The sequence below is a fragment of the Prionailurus viverrinus genome, chromosome B4, assembly GCF_022837055.1.
Source record: "Prionailurus viverrinus isolate Anna chromosome B4, UM_Priviv_1.0, whole genome shotgun sequence".
NCBI lineage: Eukaryota > Metazoa > Chordata > Mammalia > Carnivora > Felidae > Prionailurus > Prionailurus viverrinus.
Window position 1 is genome coordinate 94,209,820 of NC_062567.1, and position 18,451 is coordinate 94,228,270.

The 18,451-nt window shown below is 35.5% G+C and overlaps 1 protein-coding gene across 1 annotated transcript in view; it reads left to right on the plus strand.

The window, feature by feature from the left end:
- The window catches only part of TRHDE (thyrotropin releasing hormone degrading enzyme), a 397,960-nt gene that overhangs the window by 342,654 nt on the left and 36,855 nt on the right, over positions 1-18,451 (plus strand). The gene's annotated exons all lie outside the window — the stretch shown is intronic.

The window sequence follows — 18,451 nt, forward strand, 5'->3', positions numbered from 1 at the left end:
TCTGTGGGACACAGAAATCTATAAAAATGGAAGGCAACTCCTTAGAGGGACTGTATTATTTAGAATAACAAAATCTGTTATTTTATTTAACCATGACAGTTTACATTGCTGGATCTTTCTCCACATGAAGAAACAAGCAACACATTCAGGCCTGAAAGAGCAGACATGCAAACCCCCAGTTTTTCAGAAAGCAGGGGACAGAAATAGGGTGGGGAAGAAATATATATGGCAGTTGGCTTGGCAACCATTAATTGAGACAGCTGGAGAGAAACAATTAAAAGCTAAATCACCACAATGAGAACCTGCAATATACAAGGTCGAACTATGAATCACACAGCTGTATGGCATATTCCGAAATGGGACTACAGAGCAGAAATATGCCCCTAAGCAGATGGAACTACTGATTTGATTAGAACCCGGTCTGAAAAAACAACCCTAAATGTAAGCTGCTACTGCTGCAACCTATTCACCATGATTGCTCTTCAGCCACAACTTAACAGCAACTACTTTTTACTGGATGGGAATTTCCTTTTCAAATATGAGTGCTGTTTGAACATTAACCAGACTTAACTCCATGGAAGTATGGAAAGATACCATAAGAATGATAGTTAAGAATCATAGTAACAACAGAAGAAGAACATCAAGTAAATAATTCAAATATACACACCTATGTGATTTCAAAGAATTAAAACAAAGAAATGTGGGGGTTTTGCGGGATTTGTTTTTTGAAATAAGACTTTAAAGAAAACATGAAGAAGAATCATAAAGAGATGAGGCAACAAAGAGGATGAAAGTGATCTGGCATTGCAGGAAAGAAAGCCATGTGAGAAGCAGTAAAAATTACATAGATACAGGGGGAAACAGTTGGGGGACATGGAGAACAAGCCTGTGATAGTTGAGATAAATGAAATGGGAAAAACAGTAACCATCATCATGTAAATAAGACACATCTAATGTGTGTGTGTGTTAGTGTGTGTGGATATGGATGCATTTAATATTCATGAAAAAGAACACAATTAAAAGGAATTTGAAGGCATACAAACAGTAGCTTTCTTCCAATAAAGACTTGACCATGCAGATTGAAAGAGGACCCTGTGTTTTAAGAAAAAACACAGAGGGATTAACATTGAGGCATATCTTGATAAATACACTGAACTTTAAAAATTAAACAGAACAAGTTCCCTAGCAAGTGGAAAATTCAGACTGACTCAGATTTCTATAAGCCAAGAATATTCCAGTGGATAGAATACAAATCTTTTCTATAGTCAAGTTATCCTTTGCCTACAAATGAATGGTGATGAGGCTTGAGTGCCCTTGCACATGGAACAAGGATAAAGAAACAAGAGAATTAAGGTTACAAAGTAGAAGGCAAATCTTTAAACTGAGAAAATTTAGAAATGGTTCAGCAAGAGAAAATCCAGAGGAGACACAGAGTTTAGTAGAAAGTATAAGTCTGATTATTTCCTCATCTTTCTTATCAGGAAATAGTTGATGCAGATTTAACTGTGAATAAATCAATAAGAAAAATTATTTTAAGAGAGCTTAATTGAGATGAAGTTCCTTTTGAAAAAACAGGGTAGCAGATGTAGGGTTTTAAAGAGTGTTTCAGTCACATGGAGTGACAGTTTTCTGTCATTTTCCTAAAACTACAAATTCTTTGAAAGACCCCATCACTTTGTCATTTTTCTTTTAAATTCCTACACTTTAATGTTAAATATGTGATTCTTATGAAAATTATTGTTGTACTAGAATTATACATTAAATAATAATGACAATGACTTTTATTAATTTAAGATTCAGAATTTTTGCTCATGAAATTAGTATTCTTACTTGAGACAAATTTCTAATTTTGAAAATTTTATACCAATTTTAATAACATTTTTGAACTGTGATCATTTTAGCAAAATATAAAATATTTTAAACACGTGATTATTAAAAAGACATAGTATTTTATTTTTATAGTAATATTTTTTAATAATGTAAATTAACTGACACTTTTTTATCGTTTTGTATTTTCATTGATGCTTCAACTTTAAAAAATTACTTCCTCCAAGTGGTAATGATGGGTAAATTTTCAGACAGTAAGCAAGGACTTCACTATAGGACTGTTATTAAAATTAATGAGTGTCATCGTTAGAACACAGTAAATCTATACCGTTAATGTTCTCTAATTGTTAATCATCATTAAGGAGTTAGAACATCATTATCATTACTTTTTTTCCTAAGTTTTATTTGAACATCATCAGCATTAAAGAAAATCAAGGAAAGGTTAAGGTCCTGTATTTCTGAGCTGAGGATCCACGATTAATTAAATATTTTTGTATAAATATTATCTTCAGAATTTTGTGACCCTGGAAGTTGAAGGTAAAATGGAGAGATTGAGAACTATGTGCTATTTGAGGAAGCTATGTATCTCCCTGACCTCTGTTCCCAGAGGTTCTATAATTTGTCTACATGTCAGTGTCCCAAAGGAGAAGAATTATCTATTATAATAATGTACAGTTCTTAGCTGATTTCTAAACGAATTTAATATACTTTAATTCTAAAAATTGAAAACTTCCTCAAATAAATCCAGAACTCCTTGTGGGTACAAATTGTCAAATAAGTTGATCATATTGTTTCAGTGCCACTGTTTACTTTATCCCCTGTGGCTCAGCAAATTTGTTTATCCTTGATAAACACCTTCCTTTAGATGATCATTTAGCTCCCTTATGAACAGGAACAAAGTATCAAACGTTTAACATGCCTGCCTCGCCAAAGGTGATATCAAGTGGGTACAGCTCTCTTCTTTTTCAAGATATGAATCCTTTATATATATATATATATATATATATATATATATATATATATGTATATATATATATATATATATATATATATGTGTGTATATATATATACACACAATGAATTATATAGTTGAAGTCCTTTCTCTATCTCACCGGTAATAAAAAGTATTTTTACCTTCCACATTTCATCTACAATGCCACTGAGTGGCTTTTAACTCTAATTTGGAATGTAGTATAATATTCTGAGAGGCAGGAAAATATCACTTTAAATCATAAAGAATTAGATTAGATATTTCATTTCAGCATAAGTAAAGATGACTATTTTACTAAGGAGAGAAGGGGACAATGTCTGGCACACAGAGAAGTTGTGTCCTTTTCTCTCCCTTTCTATCATGCACTACTGTTGCTGGAACTCATTTCTTTGACATGCTAAGAGCAGTTGTGATTGAATTTAGGGAAATGTGGTTGATTGTTATCATTATTAAATGAAAAAGACTTTTTCTTCTTTGGTTGAGTACAAAATGTGGAAAGAAAAACAAACAAAAATGCTTGTCACATTTTGTACAATCTACATAAGACAGATGATGGGATATTTCTCTAACTGATGGCTGAGTAAATCACCTCATTTTCATTGTTTCCCCGGTGTTGACCAACGTGCTGCCAGCCTGGCTTCTCACTTCTGATTTAAACACATGAGTCAGAATGACTTTGGAGGGTTGTGATACTCACGGATTTATGGGGCACTTGTATGTGGGATTCTCATCACTGTACAGCAACCCTGTCGTTTTTGTGACAGAGCCTGTTTGACTGGTTTTGGATTTATGATGGAAATAATTCAGAACAGAGTAATAATTTTCCCTTGGCAATTACACTACCATTTGGTACTTTGTCCCTAAGGGGAAAATGAATGCGCTGGGATCTATCCATGAGTTTAGTAGCTCTGTGTGAGGAACAAATCAAGGTCAGAATACAAATGCAGAATACGTGGTTGCTGAATTCTCATTCTGGTTCTTCAGCCTGAAGGCTCTCCACGTTTCTGTGGCACTTTACAGTTTATAAAATACTCTTTGATTTCTTGTCTTTTAGGTTTCATAGTGACTCTGGGAGGTAAATACCATTTCTCTCATTTTGTAAGGGAGAAAAGCAAGACTAGAAATGTTGCCGTCCTTGAGTTTGTTATTTGGCAAATACTTAATTTATTTTTTTTTTAAGTAGGCTTCATATCCAATGTGGTACTTGAACTCACAACCATGAGATTGACAGTTGCATGCTCTACCAACTGAGCCAACCAGACACCCCTTCGGCAAATATTTTTAAACATAGACAATGTGATTGGTTTATGATGCACACTGCACACAGAAAAAGAAGGATTAGTCCCTCATCTGTTTTTTTCTTAACTATTTATTATGAATAATTTCACACATATACAAAAACCAGTAGAAGAGTGTATCCATTGCTCTGCATCAGCAATTATTCATGGTCACTCTTATTTCAGCCACATCTCCATCCAACTTTTCATACCATTTTGAAATGACTTCCAGACATTATATCATTTCATAAAAATAATTTTTACTATGTATCTCTTAAAAAAATGACATTATTAAACATGGTGACCTAAAGTTAACATTTCCTCAACAATATCAAAATCCATTTAATTATTTAAATGGTCAATTGTTTCATAAGTGCCATAGGCATATATATTTACAGTTTGTTTGAATTAGAAGCCAAATGATATTACTGCTCTACGATCGGTTGATGTATCTTTTCAATCTCTTTTAAATAATTGATTTTCCCCTTGACCTTTAAAAGTGAAAATCTTTCCAAGTTATTTGGGGAGGAATGAGCTTGTTTGTCCTACACGATTCCCACTGTGTAGATTTTGTCTACATGTCAGTGACTGCATCCCCACTGTATACCTTTATGTGTGCTTCTGTCCTCTCTATTGCCTATAAATTGGTAATCAAATCCAGGGCCTTGATCCATTACATGTTTACATTTTTATCAATTTTACATTTTATCAGTTTACTTCACAATTGACTCTTTATGAACACATAAAAGAAATAGTTGTCTTTTCATGACATTTGCAGACCTTACTGTTCAACACCAAAATCTATTGATTTACTCGAGGTTGCAAAATGAGGATTCATTTATTCTTTTTTCATTCATAAACAAAATAGTTCTCTCAAGGGAAACTTGCTCTCATTTACTACTTGGTGACCCAGTGATATCGTTTTTAAGGAAAGGCAGGATAAATACTTGATGTTTCCCTGCATTTTTCAGTTTCAAAAATAATGAGCCAGTTCTCTAGTATGCTCCATAGTGACCAATTATTTTGTTTTGTTTTTAGTTAAGAACCATTCTGTCCTATGGATTTAAGTATATTTGATATGTTTAATTCCATTGCAGTTTTTATTCTTACTGATACTCAAAATGTTCTAACTCTGCCCAGGAGCTTCTTCAAGTTGGCTGGGGAGCCCAGACTTAATGAGTTTCTGTCACTTTGCACTTGTTAGGTTCCTTTTATCACTTTTGCTGGCTCTTCTAAACCCTTTCCACCTGAGTCATTTCTCTCTTCTTCATGGCTAGATTACACTCTCTAAAGTGTTTTGTTTTTGTTTTTGTTTTAATGCATCCATTTTGGACTGAATCTTCCTGCTTAATTATTCACCTTGGTGTCAATCTAAAATTCAGACCTTAGCTGTATGTTTAGAAAATTATGTGCAGAATTATAATGGCCGCATCTATGTAACCATACCTCTATGAAAAAATTGGGAGAGGGGTTGACTTGGTTTTGAGAGTTCTTGTTGAGGTTTTTAATTGAGGCACACCATCTAGGCCCCAGGAGTCTTCCCTACAGTTATGTCCAGAGAGCAATTTCCCCCATGCTCCATATGCCATTATTCAAGTCGTCATTCTTTCGTTCTCAGTCTGTGTCTAGGACCCACACACCACTTCCCATAGCCGTAATTATTCCTTTCCTATAAGACTTGCAGATGGAAAATATCTTCTGTAGTTTGAAATATTTCCTCTTATTTAAATTACAAATCATAATTTTATATGATTACCCTCCCTTTCTTTTGTAGACCACATCCTAGCACTCTATTAGTTTTGCCTGCATCACCAATATTTCTGAAAGGAAAATGTTGTTGCAATGCATACTCTTTATGGTAGATATATTGATGCTGAGTCAGTCTTTCCAGGCCAGAGTCCAGGCTGAGCGTGTTCCTTGTTTAACTGAGATTAGACAAGGTCCTGAAGGATCCCAGGGAATTGGGGGCAGTGGTGAAAAAGTGGTTTTGGTGGAAGTGGTCCCAAATGACCAAAGTCTAAAATCTTATATCAACAATAAACCCACTAAACCCCCCATTTCAAAGTCACAGCCATAGACCAAACTACTCTCTCCTTCCCCATATGTTCTATTATATTATGTTTCCTTCACAAGGCCTCCAAGGATTACTCCCACTAGACGCCCCCTATATTCCCCTTCTCACTCTTTCCTTTTACTAGAAGATGGGAGAGGGAATACAAAATTACTTGCCAGGACTTTTTGGAATGGTGATAAGAACACTGGTGCTGGAAGACTAGGTTCAAACAGCAATAGAACTAGGTTCAAATTTGCAATATGATCCTGGAGAGGTTAGGTAACACTTTGAGCCTCAATTTTGATCTGTAAAGTGGGGATAGTGATATTGCTGAGCTCGGAAGATTGACATGAGGATTTCATAACATAATACACATGTAGCACTTGGCACAGGAACTGACACACCAGGGAGTGCTAAATCAGTGCTGGTCACTACAGCGACTGTCTACCTCTTTCCCTTTTTCATAGACCAGTTGCTGATTGGTGAAGCCTGAAAACGTGAACTTAGATTTGCCAAGATCCACAATATTTCATAACTTTAGCATGATAATTCCAATTTGGCTGTTCCATCCGAAGAAAATTATCCAGAACATATAAAAGCATTGTGCACAAAGATGTTCATAGCTCTGTTACTTATGTATGCCCCAAATGATCAACAGTAGTGAACTACATTTATCTTTCCAATGGAGTGTTGCTAGAACTAATCCAAAAGTAATTATGAAGAATTCCTAATAATATGGAAAATTATTACAAGTAAAATTACAAGTAATTTTGCAATTACAAGAAAATTACAAGAAAAGTATTACAAGTAAAATTACAAGTAAACTTTTATGCACAGTATAATAAAATCTATACAAAAAGCAAAACTTTTGACATAATATTAGACAAGAGGAAATATACCTGGTTATTTTTTAAAGATTTTTTTAAAGCTTTTATTTATTTATTTATTTAAGTAATCTCTATACCCAGCATGGGACTTGAACTCATTACCCTGAGATCAAGAGTCATATACTCTTCCAACAGAGACGGCCAGGCGTCCCCCAGTTATTTTTAACTCGTTTGGTTTCAGTCATGTTTTTCTTTTTTCTTCTTTCCTATAATTCACATACATCTCGCTAAAAAGCAGCCAAATAGGAAGTTAGAAGCTCCATTGATTTATGAACTTTATGTTAATGATTTGATATCTTGATGTCAGTAAATTCAAACTCTGCAAAATCCTGCTGGATTTTTAAAATTCTTTTTGCTCCCAAGTGGCTGTGTAGAACATTGGACAATTTCACTGCCCAGTAAAGCAGAATTCTGTATCAAATTTAAGCATTGTATTTTCCATGGAAATCATAAGCTATGTGGATTATTTTCTTGGTGGTCTTTCATGCTATTTTTCTGAATTTAAATTCTGGAATAATTCTGCTAATTAACCCAAAGTGGAATGTGCAGCTTCATATATATAGCTATATATTCTTTTAACACGTGTTCATTGCCTAAATGATTTCTCAGTGACCTTTCCCATATCATCTGATTTTTGTTGTTGTTTTTTTTTTTGTTTGTTTTTTGTTTTTTGTTTTTGGTGTGTGTGTGTGTGTGTGTGTGTGTGTGTGTGTGTGTGTGTGTGTTAGCAATTAGCAGTAAAAAATGCCTGGATAAGCCAGCCTTTGGAATATTTTTTTTACCTGATACCTGCATAACAAACTCTTTCTAAAACAAATCTCATGCGTAGTCTATCTTAAAAAAATCATTATGTCTGTTCTCATGTCATTGACTTCTTTCACTAGGTATATGTTTTTCTCATAAGATTAGTCTGTATAGTGAGAGAGGGAGAGGGTCAACTAGGAAATCATATTTCACTCTGTTCTCATCTTGGAGGACCACATGACATATTCGAGTTTCCTCTCTACAGCAGCCAGAGTCACCCTTTTAGAGCATAAATTCAGATCATGTCATTTCCCAGGTCAAAAACTTGCAGTGGCTTTCCATCACCCATAGAAAAACAGTCTGAAGCCCTTCTTATTTAAGAGCCTTCATGATCTAGCATACCAGCCTCTGCAACCTCGTCATAGCCTGCTCTTCCCCAGCTCACTCCACTCCAGCCTCGAAAGCCTCCTTGTTATTCTTCCAACATCCTGAATTTGTCCCTGTTTTAAGACTCTTGGCCTCGCTGTTTCCCAGCAGGCCAAAATTCCTCTCCCACCAGATTTGCTCAGTGTGTTCTCTGCTGTCACACAGGCAGGTGTCCTCACTGATGTCTTAAAGTTGTTCCCCCATAATCCTCCTGTTCCTAATATCACTTACTTCACCTTCTGAGCACCTAGGCTAGGGTTATTTATTTACTTTTGTACAAGACTTAAAATGGTGAGTGCTATGATAGTGACGTATAAACAGGTATGAAAGGAAGGGAGAAAGACAGCATTTAACTATAGTTCAGAGTGGCATTTGGGGGGGCGGTCTCATGTGGTAGAATCAGTGAGAGCTTTCTTGTCAGTGTTGGTTTTCAGTTCCAGCTCTGTCACTTATTTGCCAAATAAGCTTGGCAAATTGCTTATCTTCTGTAAGCTGTAGCTTCTTTATATAAAAAAAGGCAGGGGTGTTCATAGTAGTACTGATCCTGAAGCTTTTAAGGATAGTAAACTAAAATAAACTTAGACCATCTTTCTTTAAAAATTTTTTTTAAATTTATTTATTTAAAGTCAAGTTAGCTAACAAATGGTGTGGTATTGGTTTCAGGATTAGAATTTAGTGACTCATCACTTGCATATAATACCCAGAGCTCATCACAACGAGCCCTCCTTAATGCCTATCACCCATTTAACCCACCTACCCTCCAACAACTCTCAGTCTGTTCTCTGTATTTAACAGTCTCTTATGGTTTGCCTCCTTCTCTGTTTTTATCTTATTTTTCCTTCCCTCTTTCTATGTGCATGTAGTTTGTTTCATAAATTCCACAGATGAGTGAAATCATATGATTTCAGGATTGGAAGTCTTTCTCTGACTGACTTATTTTGCTTAAGACAATACATTCTAGTTCCAACCATGTTGTTGCAAATGGCAAGATTTCACTATTTTTGATCACCAAGTAATATTCCATTGTATATAAATACATCTTCTTTACCCATTCATCAGTCAATGGACATTTTGGCTCTTTCCATAATTTGGCTATTATTGATAGCACTGCTCTAAACATTGGGTGTATACTCCCCTTCAAATCAGCATTTTTGTATCCTTTGGATAAATACCTCACAGTGTAATTGCTGGTATTAATTTTTTGAGGCACCTCCATACTGTTTTCCAGAGTGGCTGCGTTAGTTTGCATTCCCACCAACATTGCAAGAGGGTTCCCCTTTCTCTGCATCCTCACCAATATCTGTTGTTTCCTGAGTTGTTAATTTTAGCCATTCTGACAGGTGTGAGGTGGTATCTCAATGTGGTTTTGATTTGCATTTCCCTGATGATGAGTCATGTTGAACATCTATTCATGTGTCTGTTACCCGTTTGGATGTCTTCTTTGGAAAAGTATCTATTTCTGTCTTCTGCCCATTTCTTCACTGGATTACTTGTTTTTGGGGTGATGAGTTTGATAAGTTCTTTTTAGATTTTAGATACTAAGCCATTATCTGATATGTCTTTTGCAAATATCTTCTCCCATTCCATCAACTGATTTTAGTTTTTTTTTTTAAGTTTATTTCTTTTTGAGAGACAGAGAGAGACAGAGCATGAGCAGGGGACAGGCAGAGAGAGAGGGAGACACAGAATCTGAAGCAGGATCCAGCCTCTGATCTGTAAGCACAGTGTCCGACATGGGGTTTGAACTCAGAGCTGTGAGATCATGACCTGAGCCAAAGTCAGACACTCAACCAACTGAGCCACGAGGTGTCCCAGTTGCTTTTAGTTTTATTAATTTTTTTACTTCACTGTGCAGAAGCTTTTTATTGTGATGAGGTCTCAATAGTTCATTTTTGCTATTGTTTTCCTTGCCTCCAGAGACAGGTCTAGTGAGAAGTTGCTGTGGCTGAGGTCAAAGAGGTTGATGCCTGTTTTCTCCTGTAGGATTTTGAATCCTGTAGGATTCTTTTGTTTTCTCACATTTAGGTCTTTCAACCATTTTGAATTTATTTTTGTGTATGGTGTAATAAAGTGGTCCAGTTTCATTCTTTTGCACATCACTGTCCAGTTTTACCAGCACCATTTGGTGAAGAGACTGTCTTTTTTCCATTGGATTCTCTTTCCTGCTTTGCCGAAATTTAGTTGGTCATATGTTTGTAGGTCCATTTCTGAGTTCTCTATTCTGTTCCATTGATCTATGTGTCTGTTTTCTGCCAGTACCATACTGGTTTGACATTGCAGCTTTGTAATATAGCTTGAAGACTGAAACTGTGATGCCTCCAGCTTTGGTTTTCTTTATCAATATCACTTTAGCTATTCAGGGTCTTTTCTGGTTCCATGCAAATTTTAGGATTGTTTGTTCTAGCTCTGTGAAGAATGCTGGTGTTGTTTTGGAAGGGATTGAATTGAATGTGTAGATTGCATTGGGTAGTATTGACATTTTAACAATATTGTTCTTCCATTCCATGAGCATGGAATGATTTACCACTTCTTTGTGTCTTTTTCAGTTTCTTTCATAAGGTTTCTATACTTTTCAGGTAACAGATCTTTTACCTCTTTGGTTAGGCTTATTTATCTTATGGGTTTTGGTGTAATTGTAAGTGGGATTGGTTCCTTTATTTCTCTTTCTGCTGCCTCATTATTGGTGTATAGAAATGCAACTGATTTCTGTACATTGATTTTATATCCTGTGACTTTGCTGAATTCCTGTATCAGCTCTAGCAATTTCTGGTGGAGTCTGTCAGGTTTTCCGTGTAGAGTATCATGTCATTGGTGAAGAGTGAGAGTTTGACTTCTTTGCCAATTTTCATGCCTTTTATTTCTTTGTGTTGTCTGATTGCTGAGACTAGGACTTCCAACACTATGTTGAATAACAGTGGTGAAAGTGGACATCCCTGTCATGTTCCTGTTCTCAGGGGTAAAGCTCTCAATTTTTCCCCATTGAGGATGATATTAGGTGTAGGCATTTCATATATGGCTTTTATGATGTTAAATATGTTCCTTCTATCCCAACTTTCTTGAGGGTTGTTATTAAGAAAGGATGCTGTATTTTGTCATATGGTTTTTCTCCATCTATTGACAGGTTCTTATCCTTTCTTCTATTAATGTGATGTATCACGTTGATTGATTTGCAAATTTTGAACCAGCCCTGCAGCCCAGGAATGAATCCTACTTGATCACGGTGAATAATTCTTTTAATGTACTGTTGAATTTGATTTGCTAGTATCTTGTTGAGAATTTTGCATCCAAGTTCATCAGGAATATTGGCCTATAATTCTCCTTGTTAGTGGGGTCTTTGTCTGGTTTTTGGAATCAAGGTAATCTTGGCTTTATAAAATGAGTCTGGAAGTTTTCCTTCCATTTCTATTTTTTGGAACAGTTTGAGAAGAATAGATACTGACTCTTCTCTAAACATCTGTTAGAATTCCCTTGGGAAACCATCTGGCCCAGGACTCTTGTTTGTTGGGAGATTTTTGATAACTGATTCAATTTCTGTGCTGTTTAAGGGACTGTTCAAATTTTCTATTTCTTCCTGTTTCAGTTTGGGTAGTTTGTGAGTTTCTAGGAATTTGGCTTTGAATGACACAGTGGACCAAATGGACTTAACAAATATATTCAGAACATTTCATCTTAAAGCAGCAGAATATATGTTCTTTTCACATGCACATGGAACATTTTTCAGAATAGCTCACATACTGGGTCACAAATCAGCCCTCAAAAGGTACAAAAAGATTGAGATCATACCATGCATATTTTCAGATCACAACTCTATGAAACTTGAAATCAACCACAAGAAAAAATTTGGAAAGCCCTCAAACACACGGAGGTTAAAGAACATCTTACTGAAGACTAAATGGGTTAACCAGGAAATTAAAGAAGAAATAAAAAAATACATGGAAGCAAATGAAAGTGAAAACATGACAGTTCAAACCCTTTGGAATGCAGCAACAGCAGACATAAGAGTAGAGTACATTGCGATTCAGGCCTATCTCAGGAAACAAGAAAGGTCCCAAATATATGACCTAACCTTACACATAAAGGAGCTAGAAAAGAAGCAGCATATAAAGCCTACAGCCAGCAGAAAAAGGCAAATAATAAAGATTAGACCAGAAACAAATGACATAGAAACAAACAAAAACAGTAGAACAAATCAATGAAACTAAATGCTGTTTCTTTGAAAGAATAAACAAAATTGGTAAACCGCTAGCCAGACTTACCAAAAAGAAAGAGAAAGGATCCAAAGAGATAAAATCATGAATGAAAGAGGAGAGATCATAACCAACACCACAGAAATTCAAACAATTATAAGCGAATACTATGAAAAATTACATGCCAACAAACTGGGCAATCTGAAGAAATGAACATTCCTAGACCATCTTTCCATAATACCATCCCATAGAGTAAATCCTCAATATACAATGACTTAAAATTAGTTGATAGTTTTCTTTAAAAAAAAATAGTTAACTGTGGCCATAAACCTAGGTTTTTTTTTTCTTTTCAGGTGAATAGCTAACATCATTAACTTCCATTTAATAACTAAACATTGGCTCTGTTTTTTAACATTATTAAGTGTCCAGAGGATTCCTGTATTTAGATGATGGCTCATTTCTTGAAAAATTATACTTGGAAATAAAGAAACAAGTGTGTGTAGATAGGAAAGCTTGGTTTGGTGGTAGTAGTGGGACTATGCAGGTGGCAAAAAATTATTTCTGGATTTAATCATTATATCTTTACTGAAGAAGGAACCCTAGAGGTCACGTAGTTCATCCTTGTCAAATTATTACCTAGGAGAAAGAGATTTCCAAACCCACCAGCAATTTACTTTTATTTTAGTTTTTTTAAAAGCTTATTTATTTATTTTGAGAGAGAGTGAACAAGCATGAGTGGGGGAGGGGCAGAGAGAGAGGGAGAGAGAGCATCCTAAGCAGACTCCATGCCATCAGTGCAGAACCCAATGCAGAGCTCGAACTCAGAAACCGTGAGATCATAACCTGAGCGAAAATTGAGTTGGATGCTTAACCAACCGAGTAACCCAAGCTCCCACCATCAATTTATTTGAAAACATAGTATAAAATAATACTGTTGCTTCTAGGAGAGTAGGAAAGTAATTTGCTAATCAGAAAAAAAAAAGGCAGAGATGTTTAGATATAGACTAGCTTATTCAAAGCTACTTAGCTAGATAGCATTGGCTTTCTTATCTTCTATCATATGTACCATTAATAAACAAGATGACCAAAAAATACTATAAATTTCACTCCAATAGAATTTTCCCATGATATTGGTATCTTTTAACTTTAGAAAATGCTTAATTTAATAAATATCTATGGTCATGTTTAAGTTTTAATATACTTGTAAAATATTCCTATTTTTAAGAACAATGACATTATTGCCATAACTTAATTTAGTATAAAAACATTTATTGAGTACTTATTTTGTACTAAATTCTGCATTAGGCTATCTTTGGTGATGCAAAGATAGGCAAAGCATGCTTCATTTCCTTAAAGAGCTAAGTCCAGTGAGTGAGAAAGATAGTATTATGATAAAATTATGATAAATATCATGATAATTATTATGAATAGAGGTGTTACTGAGATGTTATGTGAGCCCAGGAAATAAGTGCCTAAGTCAGTTGTGGAAGAAGTCTTCATGGAAGAGAAGAAACAGGAGGAAGGGCTAAGAGAACTCTATTGTGCAACTTTTTGAGGCTCTAATTTTATGGGGCTGCATAAGGTAACTTCCTTTCCATCTCTGCAGATAACATTTCACCAGTATCTGAATCATATCTGTATTTTCTCCATGAAATGACCAAATAGATTGTTGGTTGACGGAGATACCTCCCCTGTGTATTTCTCTTTTCATTCTATGGTACTCTGAGAACTGCTGGAGTTTCCAGTCTCCATCATGGAATCTTCCCACAAAGAACACATTAAAGTCTTTAATAATGAATAATTAAAAATAATAGATACAATGGTAAATGTTTTAGTTAAGCATTTTAGCAACTGCTTTAAAAATCAGTGCCCTAAGGATGCATGGATGGCTCAGTCTGTTAGGCATCAGGTTCTTGATTTCAGCTTGGGTCATAATCCCAGGATCCTGGGATCCCAGGGTCCCAAGATCCCATGATCTCTATGCTGTCAGCATGGAGCCTGCTTGGGATTCTGTCTCTCCCTCTGCCCCTCCCTGCCCCCACCACCCCGTGTTCTCTCTCTCTCTCTCTCTTAAAAAAAAAATCTGTGCCCTAAAAGAGAGATAGAGTGTCTTCTGTACAAAATGTGAAATATAGAGTAGGCAATTAATTGGTTTTAAAGGAGTATTCAATTAGTGAAATCTGGACTATGATGCTCTAGAGTCTGCTTGTGCTTTTAATTTTTTCCCAAGTTTCAAGCACCCAGAAGCCAAGTGCTTTTCAAGAAAACTCACAAAATAGGTTATTTGTGTACAGGCCACCCATCTCAGTAGGTTTAAGAGTTAGCATTCACAGAATTCAGAGCTGTTTTTAAAAAATAGTTTTGGAGGGCGCCTGGGTGGCTCACTTGGTTGGACATCTGACTTTGCCTCAGGTCATGATCTCATGGTTTGTGGGTTCAAGCCCTGCCTTGGGCTCTGTGCTGACAACCAGAGCGTGGAGCTTGCTTCAGATTCTGTGTCTCCCCCTCACTTGCCCTCCCCTGCTTGTGCCCTGTCTTTCTCTCAAAAATAAATAAACATTAAAAAAAATATTAAAAAAAAAGTAGCTTTGGATCTTAGGTGAAAACAAAGCCAGCTAAGATCAGTGCATTTCAACATCTAGTAATATAGTCTGGTTTTAATCTTCTTCTTATAAAAAGTATTCTCTTATATGCCTGAAGATATATTTCATTACAAGCTCCAGTAAAGTGAAGAAGAGGGTATGTGTGTGTTTAGGGAGGGGGAATGGGTGGAGGAACTATATAGGTGCATATGGACAATTTTTATCTATTTCTCTAACTTTCCTCATTTGTTTCATTTCCCCATTATCTTTTCTTTGATTTCTAAATTATTTCTTATGCCAACCTTTACCCCACTAGCACAGAAGATAGATTTCATCTACAACCTCTTCCTAAAATATTAGTAAAACAAAATTAATTGTACATGAAATATTCTTTAGGTTTGCTATTTTCCCCTTATTTTGTTAACAGCCTTTCTCTGTGATGATGCAAATCTAGGGCAACTGCATTTCAGCATGAGGACCCTAAATGTGCTCCCTACTAGGCTGATTACTTGGAGCTAATGTAGTGTTCCATTCATTGGATTCCACACACTTCCCCCATATTGATTGCATTATCAGTAGTAGTAATCACAGATATCATTACCAGCCAATTACACAAACACGTATCTAAACTAGGTAACTTATTCACCAACATTATCTCTTACAAGTCTTAATTTTGTAATGAAGCTGATCATCTTATCCAATTGAGTGTAGCTACATATTTTGATCTAGTAGGCTAAATATAAGTGTATTGAATTATGTAGCAGGTAATTACTTACATATGTTTGTAACAACACAAATGAGAGCAATTTGAATGTAATCTGTTTCTTATTCTATTTGAGGGCTGCATTAGAGAAGGTTAACTGCTTTAAAAAATAGACCCAAGCATGTATTTGGATCAAACACAATAGAAGTGTTTTTCCTGCTTACATAACAGAACTGGTGTGAAAACTGGTAGCTGGGCAGGCAGTCATCCAGAGACCCAGGTGGGTTTCTGACGCATTCAATAAAAGAGTTCCAAGGTCACCCTGAAAGATTTAGTTTAGGGGAAAAGAGTATTGAGGAGCTAATGGGAGATGTCTATGGGCTAACCCTGGCAGTGATGAATAGTCATATTCTATTGGCTAGTTACCATATGACCATACCTAATTATCAAGAAAGTGGGATTATAATCTACCCTAGGAAGTAAAGGAAAGCATGGTGAGAAGTTGGCAATTTTGCCATAAGGACTCAAATCAGAATTTGCTCTATTTCTCTGTATAATGAATACTTTATTTGGCTTGTCATTATTCGGAACTTCTATCAGGCTTTCTTTGCTTTAATTTCCTTTATACTATGTCAGATATATTCTAAAACTTAGATCCAAGTCCTGCCTCTTAGACTTATACATATTAGACAAGTGAAGAAGGGGGAATATAAAATCACAAAGTATTTTTTCAAAATTTTAAACAAATAAAGTATGACCATATTATTATAATGTTTTTTTGGCAGTTTAAATTGCAGACAAGTAGGTTAGGATAAAAAGTTTTGGGTGATAAAAAAGATGTCTTAGTTCAACCCTTATTGCACAGGTAAGGAACATGAGACTTGGCAAGATGAATTTGTTTGTCTAATTCTACAGGAAGCATTTGTGGTTCCTGGCTCTTTCTCAAACCCATCTCTTCCATAACATTATTTGTCATCTTTTTACTTTGTAGTCATATTTTCTACAAAGCATAAGTCATTGAATAATGTCCATCCATTTACAGGGATGAAGTAAAACACAATAAATTATAACTGACATAAGGCTAATATGTTTAAATCGGCAATAAAATAAATCCAACACCTTTCCAGATTTTCCAAATTCACTTGAAGATCCATAATAAGTTCACTGCTTAGTAAAGGGTGTTTTTTATTACTACATTATTTTTCTTATTTCTTCAACAAAAAATAAAGGCTTCTAGATAAATCTGCTGCAAATCTAAAATTATACAATTCGTGACATTTGGATTATAAATTTATTATCGCCATGCCAATAAATATTTAAATTAAAAGTTCAGGGGAAATGAATGACAAAATCTGAAATATTGAAAGGTATGTTTCCTTTAAGGAGGAAAACCAAATCATTATTTAAAAAAAAATATATTGCCTTTTTGGTGGGTAACAAACTCTTAAAAGCAAAATTTAATGGTGTTATTGAGACACCACCCTAGCAAAAAAGATAGTTCCTTATTTAATTGTCATTGCCAGAGCCTAATCTCATGCTCTTTCTTCAAGGATAAAATGGAAACTGTAAAAGAAAGTGGCACAAGTCTAGCTGTGCTCTAAATCATGCAAACATCAGGAAATGTTGAAATTATGTGGAAATTTGAGGTTATTGTTGCATTTGTTATTATCGCCATTCATGTTTATATCAGACATTAACTGTGGTTGATGATCTTATACCATGAGTGAACCCAAATCATTAGAGTGACATACATCCTTTTTTTTTTTTTAAATTCAAAGAAAAGTGAAGCACGGTCTTCAGAATTAGTTTTTCTTTCTTATCTTTTTTTTTTTTTAATGTTTGTTTATTTTTGAGAGAGAGAGAGAAAGAGAGAGAGCAGGGAAGGGGCAGAGCGAGAGGGAGACACAGAATCTGAGGCAGCTTCAGGCTCTGAGCTGTCAGCACCGACTGAGATGACACAGGTGATGAGATCATGACCTGAACCAAAGTTGGACACTCAACCAACTGAGCCACCCAATCACAATTGGTTTTTCTTATGAACATCATAAACATGGCTGCAAGTTTACCATAGAGTAACTTTTGCTTGTTACAGTGAGTAAGAATTAGAAAATCTGGCAAATTTATTTGAAGTGAAGATGAGAAAAGCCTTTGCTCCCTGTCTGTCCACCTCCTACCAAGCACAAATAATAAGGTCCATCTAATTTTGTGATTCTACAAAAGAACAATGGTGTGAAATGTAGATAAAGGAGATAACCAGGCTTTGGTTGCTTTCATATTTACTTGGTCCATGTGGTAAAAGTCTGCATTCAGTTGATTATTTTTTTTGTTTATTTATTATTTTGAGAGAAACAGAGATGGCGCAAGTGGGGGAGGGACAGAGAGAGGGCGAGAGAGAGAATCCCAAGCAGCCTCTGCATTGTCAGCACAGAGCCTGATGTGGGGCTCAAACTCAGGAAACCGTGAGATCATGACCTGAGGCAGCATCAAAAGTCAGAGGCTTAACTGACTGAGCTACCCAGGCACCCTTGCATTCAATTGATTATTAATGTAAAAAAATATCCAGCAACTATGTGTATGCATCAGGGACATCAATGGTAAGAGAGCCCATCTTTTAATGAACTGTGGATTGTCATTTATATTGCTTTGATTTGCAAGGATTTTATATGCAACCTCCTGGAGAGTAGAGATATACACTTCTTTTGGGATCCTTTTTTTGGATATACCCTCTTTAAATATAGGCAACATGTGTTCAGATCATCTTAAAAAGCTCCAGT